Genomic DNA, 14,985 nt, shown 5'->3' on the forward strand with positions numbered 1-14,985 from the left:
ACCATATTAAAAATTTGCTGCTACAGAGAACAATGTGGCTTCTTCTTTGTCTCTTTTTCTTATATCTTTCTTTCTTTGAAATTATATTTATTAGGAAAGTGGAATTTTCACATATACTACTATTATCTCTTTTCTGGAAGTTATTACACTTTGGCTTTTGTTGCAATTATAAAATGGCTTCCCCCCCTCCCCCATTTTACACTTTAAGTTACTGAAGCTCAGGGTGGTTTCTTATTCTTATTTCAACCATTCCTGCTGAGTAGCTAGTACTTAGTATGTATTTTTTATCTCCAAAAATAATATTTTCAGGTAGATAGTGTTTTATTTTTGAATTCCACATAAAGATAATTTGTAACATTTATTTTCATATAAAATTTTGAGTTCCAAATTTTTTCCTCCCTCCTCTTTTCCCTAAGATGGTAAGCAATTCATTTTATGTTATATATATGCAATCATTTAAAACATATTTCCACTTTAGGTATGTTGTGAAAAGAGAAATGGAGCAAAAGGGAAAAAAAACACACAACAAAAAGCAAAAATAGTATGTTTCAATCTCTTTCAATTCTTTCTCTGGCTGTGGATAGCATTTTCTATCATGAGTCTTTGGGAATTGTCTTGAATCACTTCATTGCTGAGAAGAACTAAGTCAATCATAGTTGACAAACACAATATTGCTGATACTATTTACAATTTTCTCTTGGTTCTGCTCACTTCACTTTGCGTCAATGCATGTAAGCTTTTCCAGGTTTTTTTCTGAAATTCATGTGCTCATCATTTATTATAGCACAATAGTATTCTATTATATTCATATACCACAACTTATTTAACCATTCTCCAATTGATGGGCATCCACTTAATTTTCAATTCTTTACCACAAAAGATATGCTATAAATATTTTTGTTATGTGGAGTCATTTTTCTGTTTTTTTAATGATCTCTTTGGCATATAGATATAACAGTGGTATTGCTAGATCAAAGTGTATACACACTTTTTTGGGGCATAGTTCTAAATTGCTCTCCAGAATGATTGGATCAGTCCATAACTCCACCAATAGTGCAGCAGTATCTAAATTTTCATTTTCAGAGTAAAAATAATTACTTTGCAAATAAATAAACAAATGACCGAATGAATTTCAGTAGATAAAATTTATCCCTTTTTTGACTGTAATTGTGATGTCTCAGTATAGGGACCTCTTAATATGGAAACTTGCTGTACCATTGTACATCTATATCTACTCCCTAGCTAATATTCTTCAAGAACAGTAAAAGAGAACTAAGAGATCAAGCTACTTGCCCAAACTCACACAACCAACAAGCAAGAGAGCCAAGAATTCAATTTCTCAACTCCAAGACCAAAAATTTAATCACTAGATGATTTTGCTTCTCAAAACTAATTATATGGTTTCTTTAAAGATATTTTTTGATCAGGGCAGCTAGGTGGCACAGTGGATAGAGCACTTGCCCTGGATTCAGAAGGACCTGAGTTCAAATCCTGCCTCAGACACATAACACTTGCTAGCTGTGTGACCCTGGGCAAGTCACTTAACCTTATTGTCTAACTATATATATATATATATATATATATATATATATTATATATATTATATATACATATATATATATATATACACACACATATATATATATATATATATATATCATTGATCTATCTTGATTGCTAGAAAACATGAAAATATGCTTTCTCAATATTCTAAAGTAGCAAACATAAGTGCTGCTTTTCAATCATCTCACAATTTCAGTGCAGTAAAGGAGATTGATAGTCACTGCAAATGTAGTAAAAAATGGATCAATTGGAGTTATTTAAATTTTCTAGTAACTTTAATATTTTAGATACCAAAAATAAAACAAATAGCATAGATTAAATATAATTTTAAAATCTGTGATCTTCATTACTTCAAGACATTAATACCTAATTGAGGATAGTATTTTGAAACAATAAAAAATAAAACCCTATGACTTCAGGTCTAGCAAAGTACAGATTAGGGAGCAGGGAGAGGCCACATAAACCTAGAACATTTTGGGAAGCTGAGCTAACTCCTTAAGACCACTAGGGTACACTTTATACCATTTATGAAGTTAATGCCACTTTTTAAAAAAAGTTATTACAGGACACAGACAGTCTTATATTTCTTAATTGTCTTTTTAAAAAGGTCATTATGACAAAAGCAACAAAAGTTGAAGACATGCATAGAATATATAAAGTAGACTATATTTTTGTTATAACAATATTTTGAGCAGAAGTTAAATTAAATAGTAAGAAGTAGAACTCTATGTTTTGAATGCCTATAGCAAATATTGAATTGTCTTTTGGAAAGTCTTCTTACCATGGGTTCTGTGAACTAGGCTTTAAAAAAATAACTTTTATTGGAAATGCTTTCCTTTGCAATACTACATATTTACTTTATATATTTAAAAACTTTATTTTTTGAAGGGTTCCATATGTTTTACCATACTGCCAACTGATCCATGAAACAGAAAAAAAAAGGTTAAGAACCCCTGCCTTCTGGAATCCAGAGTCTGCTATCCCAAATATAAATGCTGATTATGACTTTCATGGGTCACTAGGCAGCAAGACTTTAAAGCTGTTTTGATATGTATGTGTGTGTGTGTGTGTGTGTGTGTATAGTACATTTAGCCAACTAAATTTGACAAAATTTTTCTATTTAACAATTTAACTAATTTATTTAAAAATTTAACAAAATTTTTCTATTTTATTGATAAAACTTGAAGTTTCAAAAATATTTCAAGATAGAGATAAAATGTAATATTGTTCTGAATTTAATTTTTAGAATAAAATAAGGATCTTTAAAGTTACAAAAGGAAAAATGAATTTAGAAAATTAAAAATATATATTTTAAGTTGAGATACTATATAGAAAATAAAGGAAAAGACTGAGACACCTTGAAAATTGTAGATGAATATTTACAGTGTTACAAAAATGAATTTTGCTTTAATTATGTACTATCTGTGTCCTTACATATGTTGTAATTTGTTGTATGACTATATTTTGTACCTTAGTGAAGGGAGAGTGAAAAACAGAGTAGAAGGAAGTAACTAGTACAGATTTGGTGTAAACACACTTGGCTCTAAGCCTCATCTCAGCCAAGGAAAACATGGAGGACATAGCCATCACAAATTCTTAAGACAAGGGACATATATTTGCTTGTAGGTACTGAACCAAGTTAGGACTCTGATGTCAGAGGTCCAAATCAATGAAAAATATCAGGTGGAGAGGTCAAGGATCTTGTCAACATCTAAAGAATTTAACGTTTATATTATTGAATTCAAGTGATGTGAAATCACTGAGACCCAATTCAGCTGAATCCAACTTTTTTTAAAAAAAGCATTTTGTCAATAGCCAATATTTAAGGATAAAGATTAAATAAACAACTAAAAAATAATCCCTGCCTTCAAGGAGATTTGATATTAGTATCCAGATAAAGAGAAGACAAAACTAAATATTAATCTCAATAGCAAAGTAAAGCTAGTTGTTTAGCTGTACAGATTTTTGTTATTTTGGGTCTTGTCTCTGATAACACTGTAAAACTCAGAAAGTCAATTAAATAAGGTTCAGGCTGATGTTTAGGTATGATTAGAATCACCTGAAGCCATTGAACAAAATAAATCATATTTTGTTTAGAGCATCTACTCCCAAGGTTTCACAGAGACAGTTTAAGGACAACTATGAAATCAATATCACTGCTTATTGCAGACAGTGTTTCTCCATTTCATGACTCATAGTCTAGCTTTTTTAAATAAACTTTTTTTTTGGAGAATTTTTTTTTTAGGCAATTGGGGTTAAGTGACTTGCCCAGAGTCACACAGCTAGTAAGTGTCAAGTGTTTGGTCTGACGCCGGATTTGAACTCAGGTCCTCCTGACTTTGGGGCCAGTGCTCTATCCACTGCGCCACCTAGCTGCCTCATAAACTTTTTTTTTCAAAATTATTACACTCTTTTTAGTAACCAATCCTACTGCAAAAAAAAAAATATTAAAGGGAATGAGCAGTAAAATATAAATATTATTATTTGGAACCCAATTACATAAAAAAACAAAGATACAAGTATTCATTGCTCATCTAGATATTAATTATTATAGGAAGGAAACAATTGTGCTACTGCTGGATCAAGAAAAGTTAATTAAATTCTCCCTTCAGGAATAATATACTCAGAGTTTCCCCTTTGGGAAACCCAGCTTATCTTCTGAAAGTTAAAATTTAATTGTTAATTATCATTTACAATTCTCTGTAATAATGCTAATTGATTTCTTAGAGGCTGTAAAACTGGCCTCAGAGCTGTCATCTTGGCAGTTGACATGAAATATTTTGATATTTTAATGTTCAATGAGAGCTGCATTGCAGACTACATATTGCAGAGGATGATTCTTGAGCAGTAATTGGCAATACTAACGTGGACAATCTTTTCCCTTCTGTTCCATTAAAATCTACAATAATATTATAATGAAGACTCTTGGAAGTGCCTTTCTAGCAAAAATATGAAGCTCTCCGTGGCAACTCTGCATCCCAAAGTAATGGACTGTTCAAACTGCTTACTCTTCACAATTTAAAAATAGATTTTCACTTGGATGTCCAAAAACATATTGGAGGGAAAAATGATCAAATTTATGTTTTCTACTTTCTGTATAAACCCAAGTTAAAGATACCCTACTTGTTGTGCCTCTTAGAATGCATGCTATATGAAGAGTGCCAACCAATAAAATTCCACTTTGCATGTGACCCTAAGAGTGCAAGCTTTAAAGGATTATTAAAAAAAAAAAGATTATGTTTTCAGTTTCTTTTATATAGTCATTGTTGCAATTCGTCATTGTTCCAAGGCTTCTGTCACATGATTACCTGCCTATTAACAATGTTTTCTTCCCTCTCCTAATGCCAATTAACATTCAAAAGATCTTAGATTCAAAGTCAAAAGGGAACTTAAAAATGATCTGTTGCAAAGGTGTGAAACAACCTGTATATGGCATGTGGCTGCAACATTACCAAGGGGAGCCATTACCAGATTAAAATACAATTGGGACTGTGAAATATTTTTGAGCCTCCCCCTCCCCCATCACCTGAGAAAGTCCTAAAACCTGCATTGGCCAGGAGAAATCAGTAGAAACACATTTTTGGCCCACTCTGAGCTTAATGTACCGTAATGCTTTATGTGCTCTGGCATAACAGACATGCTTTGCTTTGCTCTCTGAGTGAACCAAAATGCCCTGTGTCAGTAACTGTAAGGTCAGATGAAACTGACCAAGAGCATTCTTCTCTTCATGACTATTTGTATATGTGTATGTATGTGTGTGTGTGTGTGTGTGTGTGTTAATGATTTAAAAAAACACAGACTTCCTGAACACTTTGACACTAATCTTATTGTATTTACAATCTATCCTGTTAAAAAATTCCTTTTTCATATTGTGCTTAACCCCTATGGAGAACATAAATTTAGTTGACACAGGCATCCTGAGTTGAGATTGCTCTAAGTATATAAAGGATCTCCTTCAGCTCGTTTACTCTGAGTTTGGAATTATTTTCTGACTCCATCATGCATGATTCTTTGGTTTAATGAGAATATATAAGCACATTATAGGACATGTATAGCCTGATTCTGTTTGTTCCTTGTTCAAACCTTTGGTAAGGTGAATCCCATTGTGTTTTTTCTTGAATAAACCTTTGGTAAAGAGGAAACCATTCTGTTTGTTCTTCAGACAAACTTTGGGCTAATGGGGAAACGGATTCTGCTTGTTTCTTTGGACCAAACCCTTGGTAAATGGTGGAAGGAACATATTTAACAAAATAAACAAAAATATGGTAGAATACAGATAATGTTAATATGTGGTGTTCTATGTCAAAATGTACCCAGAAATGATCCTTATGAATGGTTCTATTTCTATTTTAATTTGACACCAATAATCTCACACAGCGTTCAATTTTACAGATGACAAACGTGGTCAAATGACTTTAACGAATACTCATAATCCAGAGGTAGAAGAGCTAAAATCCAATCCCATATCTTTCCACTCTAAATTCAGCTATGCATCTTAACTCATAGTATTAGAGAATTTTCTAGGGTACCAAGAGGGTGATAAACTTATTCCAGGTTTAATACAGATCAGATGTGGGGCCTGAGTCTCAGTTGTCCCGACTCTGGGGCCTGTACTTTAACTAATATTCAAAGCTCTCTTTCCATTGGTTTTAAAATAAATATTCCATTAATTATTATATGTTTAGTTGCCTCTGTTTAGACTTGACTCTTTTGCTAGCTGAAAAGTTTAGTTCTCCAAATCCACAATTTTGTGCTGTCTAATGCAAACGTTTAATACATATAAGGCTCCCCTAGATTAGCTACTAGATTAAGCCAGTAACAAGGTATCTACATCCACATCAACTCAAACCCAGAGCGTGCAAGCCTACATCAATAAGCTTACATTTTTGCTGGACAATTATAGTCCACAATTACTTTGAATTAAAATAATAAAATAATAATAATAATAAACTTAACAAGAAGATTTACACTTCAGCTCTTACAAAAACATACATTGTGACTAGAAAGAGGATGAACCAAAGGATCATGAGTATGGAGCAAATTAATAGGGTAAATGTGGTCTTGAAAAATATGTAGAAGGGTTACATATATTTGAGGCTATAGGATCACAAATGTCTTCTTGGGATACTATTATTCTGCTCCAAATTTGTTTCCCTCCCCTCCATCTCCACCGCACTCTTTTCCCCAACCTGGAAGTGGGGTATTATTCTATAAGAGCTGTCAATGTCTGTTGATATCATGATGACTGCTGTGCATGTAGCTCCTCTGGGGCTCTGCTTATTTGTACTGGCTTCTTCTTTCATTTTGTGAAAAAATGATTTGGCTTAGTAATTGTTATCATGGAGACTCAGAGCTTCCCCCATCCCCTTTTTTCTAAAGTTCAGTTTCTTCCTCAGAAGGACATTAAGACCTAATATAAATTAGTGTATTCCTGCTCATTATGTTGCTCAGACAGGTCTGGGAAAACGTTGATATGGAAATTGGTCACTTAATCTTGGAAAAAGAGACATCAAAGTCACATATCCCAAAGACTCTCATTTTAATATCCTCTCTTCTCAGTGTGTTGACTTATCAGAGCTGAATATCTACTCTTCAAAAGGCAACTCTCTACCCCTAACCCCAAAATAGAACCAGTTCTGGAATGGCTCCCTTAGGGGGGCCTAGTTCTGGACTGCAACTCTCATGCAATGCATGTGTGTCACCAGCTTCAGAAAAATTAAAAATATGCACACAATCTAATTTCATTTGTCTTTCATTAGAATTTCTTCAGGACTAACCAAATTTTCTTAGTGTCTGGATTAAAGTGAATAAAACCTGATAAGGGCAGAATTATAGCTCTGAAATTATAGCCACCACATTCAATTAGTTAAGATCAAGTACTCACGGACAAAGATAATGTTTTGTTTCTTTGTATATTTTAAATTCAGTCCCTTATAACTAGGTGGAGAGTAAAGTCCTCTGTTACTAATAACTTCTTAATTCAAGGTTAGATATTTCCAGCATACTCTGATTTCAGGTGCTAGTGAATTTCAGCCAGAATAAAGCCAAGCTAAGGAAGTGATGCAATTGTTCCTGAAGATCCCCAAGACAGAGTTTGTTCGAAGAAAGAGACAGATGGATTAGATTGTGTTGTCCACATTTTATTTCTCTCACAAGCTGGTGGCATGCATTGCATAGAGTTACAGTCCAGAACTGGGTCCCGTTAAGGGATCCAGTCCAGAACTGGTTAATTTGGTGTTGGGGGTAGAGAATTATATGCTTTTTGAAAAGTAGGTGTTCCCAAGAGGTGCCAATCAACTCTGATTGGTCAACACACTGGGGGTTGGGGTATATTAAAATAAGGATGTTGAGTAAGCGAATTAGGTCACATAATCCTAGTATGATATATTTTCAACAGGGGATAATATCATCCCACCATCATTCTATCTCTGGACTGAGGAAATACCTGTTGACCACCCTCCAACCAGACCACTCTCAGCCTTGGGCTATCTAGGCAGAAGAATCTGTCTCCATCCAAGCCTGAGCAGATTAAATCAATTCAAGCCTGGGTTGGAGTTTGACCAGGATAAGACTCAATGCAATCTTATTATCAATAATGTCCTTGTGAAGAACTTTAGATCAGGAGGCTGGCTTCTGGGAAAGCTCTGAGAATCCCCATCCACCTTGCCCTGTCCTTATTACTAACATATCAGAAGAAATATCTGATTAATTTGGTGCTGCATTTTTACCAATGAAAAATCTCTGTCTCCCTACAGTAACAAAAATTGGAAACGATAAGTGGAAGGAAGAGGCTATTAAAATTAAAAAGGAATATTTTGTTGTTAGTGGTGGTGGTGGTGTTCATTACACAAATTGCATTCTTTGCTTTTGATTTCTTTGCATTCTCTTCTGACAATAAGAATGGAACTCTTCCCAGGGTTACTTAAGGTAATTTGACTAACTGTTGGCTGAAAGAGTGATAAACAACTATAAGTTTTAGTATCTGATATGATCACTTATTTTATGAAATAAAGGGGACTCATTCTAATGACTGAAAATATAGTGCTATAACACTGGAAAACTTAACTATTTTAATATTTCATCCAGAATTTGTTATCTCTGTACATCCATTTAAAATATATCAAAACTTTTAAAAACATTTTCTTAAAATTTATATCATTGTTGATGCCACGAGATACATATAACATCATCACTATAATAAATTAATAAAATAATTTTGAGTCTCAAGAGACTTTATTATTTTTAAATCAAATTTTATGTCATCCAAGCAATATTTAATATGGTAAATGATTTGGAAAATATATTTCCTATAATAGTAAAGAATCTTACACTAAATATCCTAAAATATTAACAGTTTCTATCTTTACAATTCAGCTAGAAAATTCCAACATTCTTGAAAAAAGTGACCAGTTTTGTCTAAACAAAATATTTTATCTACTCCAGAAAGTGCTAGGTTAGTGCAATTTTAGATCTTCTTTATTGTCAGTTTACTGCTCTACACAGAGTAGATACTTAGGAGATATGTCATTCATTCGTTCAATCAATCAACCAATTATTCAATCAACAACTGTTAATTCTTCATTTAGGAACAGAGTTCCTGGGTTTGAGTCTACTTCTTATGAAGATTTTTTTTTTTCTAAAATAAAGTCAAAGATCACATACACTAAAATTCAACTGGTGAAGTTAGCCCTAAAAAGATGGGAGCTTCCCTCTGAAGAATCAAATTGGGAAGACACAAAGGGAAATAATTCTGGTGAGTAGTATCTGGAGTGCTAAAATAAAGCTCACCAAAGTAATCTTTTAAAGTTATATTGTGAGGAAGAAAAGAACCAAAGAAGAGATAGGACTATTGCTTAGGGTGGATGAGGTGAAGACAAATGATAATAGAAAAAGGATGGAGAGGGAGAGAATAGCAATGCTTATTTTGTCTCTCTTTTCCCCACAATACAGAATTACTTTTGGATTAGAGTCAGCAGAACAAGAAAAACAAAATGCTAATTAAGGGAATCTAAATCCAATGCAAATAGAAAGATAAGGGAGTACCAAGCAGACCCTGATGAATACAAATTGCCTAATACAAATGAAATGCAGTTGTCCCTTTTATATCCAGGGGTTGGAGGCAGTACCCCTTTGATCTGGAAAATTTTAGTAAAAATTTTTTTAACCCTTCCTTCATACCAGAAAAGTCTGATTTATTTTTCTTTTTCTTTCGTGGGGAGTTTACAATACCTTTTTGTAAAATTTGGATCAAGTATTTGGTCATAGGCGCTGTGTCATCTGCTTGTCTTCACATGTCATCTGTGGCTTCTGCAAAACTCTCCAAAAATTCTCCTTTATTTTGCCAAACTACAATATATTGAAATGGTGATGGGGAAAGTTGCAATATAGAAGAGATAACTGTCTATCCTCAGGAATTTTTTTTTAAAAAAACTGCCAGCAGTGATTGATGAATTAACAGTATTTAAAATATTGTGTAGAATAAAAAAATTTTTGCAGAATTAGAAAATGACCCATGGCCATAGTTTTTTTTTAAACAGAATAACATGTATAAACTTGGGCCAATGAATAGTATTAATAATATTAATAATAGCTAGCATTTATATAGCTCTTTTAAAGTGTGTCGGCTACTTTCAAGTGTTATCTCATTTCATTCTCACAACAACTCTGAAAGTTAGATATTATTTTTCTTTTAAGTGTGGAAAGAGTTATTTATTTATTTCTTCTACATATGACAAAATGGATACCCAGAAAAATTAGGTAGATTTTTTTTTTTGTAGCTTGGTATGCAAGAGTAGCTTAGAGCCCAAAATTTAATTGAGAACACAAACTAAATAAAAGTAAATGTATAGAATACACAAAATAATGGATAAAAGAAAATATATCACGACAAGCTAAGCAAATTAGAAAATTTGATTGGGAGGAAAAATCTTTGATTCAATTATCTCTGAAAAATCTGATTATGAGCAAGAAAGTCACTCCTCTAATAGCAATATTCAAAGGATACAGTTTTAACAAGAAGTTAAAGGTCTACAGTTTAATTTACAGCCATTTTCCTGTTCTTAATGACTGTAGAAATGGCCGCTTTATCTTACATTCAGAATAAAAATAAAGTCTAGGTTTGATGCTAGATCAGATGAGAGCCACTGTATGACAGCTAATTAAGCATGCCTTCCATTGAGATGATCACATCCCAAATACTCCAAAAATGAGTCTTTACTTCTTTTTTTCTATTCCCATGGCTTTAAGTAACCAATGAATCTGCCCCAAATGTCTATGTTCCTCAGTAAGCCCAATCTTTTTTGGTCTTAAGAATCCATCCTCAAAATTCATTTGGCAGCTTTTAGACTGAAAAAAAAAAGTCTTCTCTTGTCAGGGAGATATGGGGAAGTACCAGAAGTGTCTTCAGAGGATCAGTTGAGAAAACAGATCAACCAATCCAAAAAAATACAACTTCATTTTTTCAAAAGGCAGAAATTAAGGTCTTTATTTCACAAGCTAAGTTATGGTTGACCCCTTTACCTGGTGCCCATGGTAACTTGCAACATCCATGCCAAGTTGTCTGCGTATCCAACAAATAGAGTCTGGCCATCAGCAGACTAGGCTAAGAAAGTGCACTGGGGAAGCTCAGCCTTCTGCTGGTGCTGACCACTTCTTGCTTAAGCTCTTCCACAAAGATTTTGCCCTCTAGGTCCCAGACCTTGATGCTGGCTTTGACGCTTGTCTTCAGTTTGCAGTTGACCAATTTCCAGACTTTGACCAGCTTGTCCCAAACACAGAAGATAATAATGGGTTGCTGCTATTGAGTGAAAAATGGACACAAGACACCCACTTTGAGAGGCTTTCAGCCTGTATAGTGTATTTGCAAACACCCAGGGTGTTCCACAGCTTGATAGTCTTATCCTGGGAACCAGAGACAATTTGGCTGTGGTCTGAAGAGAAGGCTATACTCAGCACATCCTTGGTGTGACCAACAAAGGGCCTGGTGGTGGTGCCAGTTGTGAGATCCCACAGTCTTAGTATGCCATCCCAGGAGCCTGAGAGTACAAACTGGCCATCAGAGGAAATGACCACATCACTAACAAAATGTGAGTGACCTCTGAGGATACACTGGGGATTCCATAATTTGTTTCATCTCTAGTAAGCTTCCACATGATAATGGTCTTATCTCTGGAGGCTGACAGGATCATGTCTGGGAACTGGGGAGTGGTGGTGATCTGGATCACCCAGCCATTGTGGCCTTTAAGAGTATCCCAAAGGGTCATCTGTTCAGGCATGATGATGAGACCTCGTTGGATTGCTCCAGAAGAAAGGATGGATCCAGATTGCATGAAGAGAGAGACCAGCCAGCTCTCCTTCACACCAGGAGCCCAGCAAGAAAAGCTAGGTGTTATTATTATACCCATTTTGCAGATGAGGAAATGACTTCCACAGTGTCATATAGACATAAACATACAGATGGCCAAATCCTGAGAAGGAAACAAAGTTCAGATGATCAATAACGGGTCATATTAAATTAGATGAATTTCCATTTGTGGACAGGGTCCTTAATTATCAGTTCCATGAAGTGATGTACAACTATTATATCAACTTAAGTAGAACATTTAATAAGGTATCTCATTCATTTGGAAAAATGGAGAAATGTTGGGTAGTTTAGATAGAATACAGTACAATTAGTATAATTAGATTAATTGGGAATTCTTTGAATGGCTAAACTCAAAGACTACTAACTGACGTTAACTTTAAAAGAGTTCTCCACTGAACTCCCCAGGGTTCTGTACTTGACTGTGCTGTTTAAAATTATTGGAACAAATTTTAATTATCTCCGAAGTACAAGATACTGAGCTAAGCACTTGAGACACAAATACAAAAAAAAATAACCAGTTCCAGGCCTTGAGGAGCTTATATTCTATTTCCAATGTGTTGGGGGTGGAGTATAAGGGGAGGGATTAACATATAAAAGGTAAAATGCATAAGAAATGTTATTTTCTAAAGAGAAGCACTATAAAATGGTGAATGAAGAGGAAATTCTTGTAGGATATAGAAATTTGGAAAATGGGTAAGCTTTGAAGATAGTTAGGCATATTGCAAAGCAGAAATGTCATGGCAACAAAATAAGCTAATGTAATCTAAAGCTTCATTAAAAGAAGTATTGTAGTTCAGTTGTATCTTACAATTTGTGACCTGGTATGGGGTTTTCTTGGCAAAGATACTGGAGTGGTTTGCCATTTCCTTTTCCAGTGAATTAAGGCAAGCAGAGGTTAAGTGACTTACAGGGTCATGTAGTTATTGAGTGTCTGAGGCCAAATTTGAACTCAAGTCTTCATGAATTCAAACCCAGCACTCTATCTAAATCACTTATCTGCACTCAAGGCAAACAGAGATTAAGTAACTTGCCCAAAGTCAGGCAGCTAGTATCTTGAGGCAGGATTTGAACTGAGGTTTTTCTGACTCTTTATACTTATTTTTTTAAGAGTAGTTTCCAGAAAATAGAGTATAATATTTTAATTGCACTGTGTCTTGGTCAACCCACATATGAAATATTATTTAGTCCTGGGCACGACAGTCTAGAAAATACATTGCCAAGTTAGAGAAGTTATACCAAGAAAAGGGCAAACCAGATTTTGAAGGTCTCTGAGTCTACAAAAGGATAGCTTGGAGGAACGAGGAATATTAAGCCTGAAAAAAAGGGAGTCTAACTGTCTGCAAACATTTAAAAAGCTTTCATGTAGAAGAGCAATTAGACTTATTGTGCTTAGCTACAGAGAAGAAAATCCAAAGAAATGGATGAAAGTTAAAAAGAAGGTGAATTTAGATTTCCTACAAAAGGAGGATTTATGTAAGATCTATCCAAAAGCAGAATAGGGTAACCCTGAAGGTATTGAGTTCTCCTTTCTTACACATCTTCCTATAGAGGTTAGGTGATCTTATATTGGGTTTGTTGCAGTAGGGATTGTTTTCTGAGCATGGTTTGGCCAAATGACTATTAAGTTTATTGTCACTACACAATTTTTTTATTCTATTTTTTTTATGACTGCTATATTCATTTAGACTACACTGATCATAATTCTGACACTTATTATATCTAAACTAGATGTAATACTTTCTGAACTTGTCTCCCAGACTATAGTTTCATCTATCTCTAGTGAATCCTTCACACAGCTTGTGACCGGTAGAATTGAAAGTATTGGAGAACAGGCATTATGTAATATTTTATCTTTGTATACCCAGTACTTAGTAAGTTATCTTGCACTTTGTAAAGATCAAATATTTGTTTAATTGAATTAAGGCATGTTTCTTTGTGTTATTCCTCCAATGGGAAATCTTCAGTGTTCCCTCTTGTCTAAAGAATAAAATAAAAACTTGTTAACTAGACAGCAAATGTCTTTTACAATGCAGCAGTTACAAATTTATTGTTTAGCCTTTCCTAGGCAACTTTCTCCAATTCATAGAATATTCCAGGCAAACTTGATTGCTAGCTTATTCCTTATCATATCCTGCCTTTTCATTCCTCCATGTTAACTGATAGACTGTTGCTTTTGCCTTGAGTTTGCTTCCTCTTCATCTCTTCCTATTAAAATCTTGCACTACCACTATATGACAACTTCCCTGAAGATTTCTATAAAAATTTAATGAAAAGTGAATGAAAGTAAAACCACTCCAAGAATAATATATACATAGTGGTTATAATAATATAAATAAAAAATAGCAAAACAATAAAAACTTAATGCAGTAAAATTATAAACAAAATTGACCAAAAAGAAGATATATAATCAAGAAAATCCCTCTCTCCTCTTTGCCAAAGTTGAGAAACTATTGTTAATGACTGGTTTGGTGCATTCTTTAGTTTTGTTTAAGTATGTTTGTTTATTTTCCCCCAATTTTTTATATGGATATCTGTACAAGGAATGGCTCTCTGGAAGAAAAGAAAAGGGATCTCTATGGAATAATATAAGTGATGTAAAAAAAAATGATGTCAGTATTTTGAAAACAAAAACTTTCCTGTTTTTCCCATCTGAAAATGATCTCTATGTTCTAAAGATTCTCCTATATTTCCATTGACAATTCTTCCCCATTATAATTTACATTCCTTAAGACCAGAGAGCAACTGGTTTTTGTCTAAAGATTTACAGAGCTTGGCACAGTGCCATGTACATTGAATGCATTTGATAAATACTTGTCGATTTGCTAAATAAGCCTACTTTTCCTTGTGAATTCAAGTGACACCACATCCATCATTGTTCAAACCTAAATATTTTCTTTGCTTCTATTTCCTTAATAGGTAATGCTCATTCTGTTATGAATAGAATTCAACAAACATTTAAGGTTTCTATTGTGTGCAATGGATTTTGATCTGTGCTGGGCAGAGAATAAAGAAAAAAATCTGTCCTCATGTAATTCAAAATTTAATAGGAAAATAAATAC

At 33.9% G+C, this 14,985-nt stretch overlaps 1 pseudogene; it reads right to left on the reverse strand.

Annotated features, from left to right (window-relative positions):
* Nucleotides 1-11,164: 11,164 nt before the first annotated feature.
* On the reverse strand, nucleotides 11,165-11,837 carry LOC110223560 (small ribosomal subunit protein RACK1 pseudogene; annotated as a pseudogene).
* Nucleotides 11,838-14,985: the final 3,148 nt, after the last annotated feature.

Source organism: Phascolarctos cinereus, unplaced genomic scaffold (genome assembly GCF_003287225.1).
Source record: "Phascolarctos cinereus isolate Bilbo 61053 unplaced genomic scaffold, phaCin_HiC Scaffold_7;HRSCAF=346, whole genome shotgun sequence".
In the NCBI taxonomy this organism is placed as follows: Eukaryota; Metazoa; Chordata; class Mammalia; order Diprotodontia; family Phascolarctidae; genus Phascolarctos; species Phascolarctos cinereus.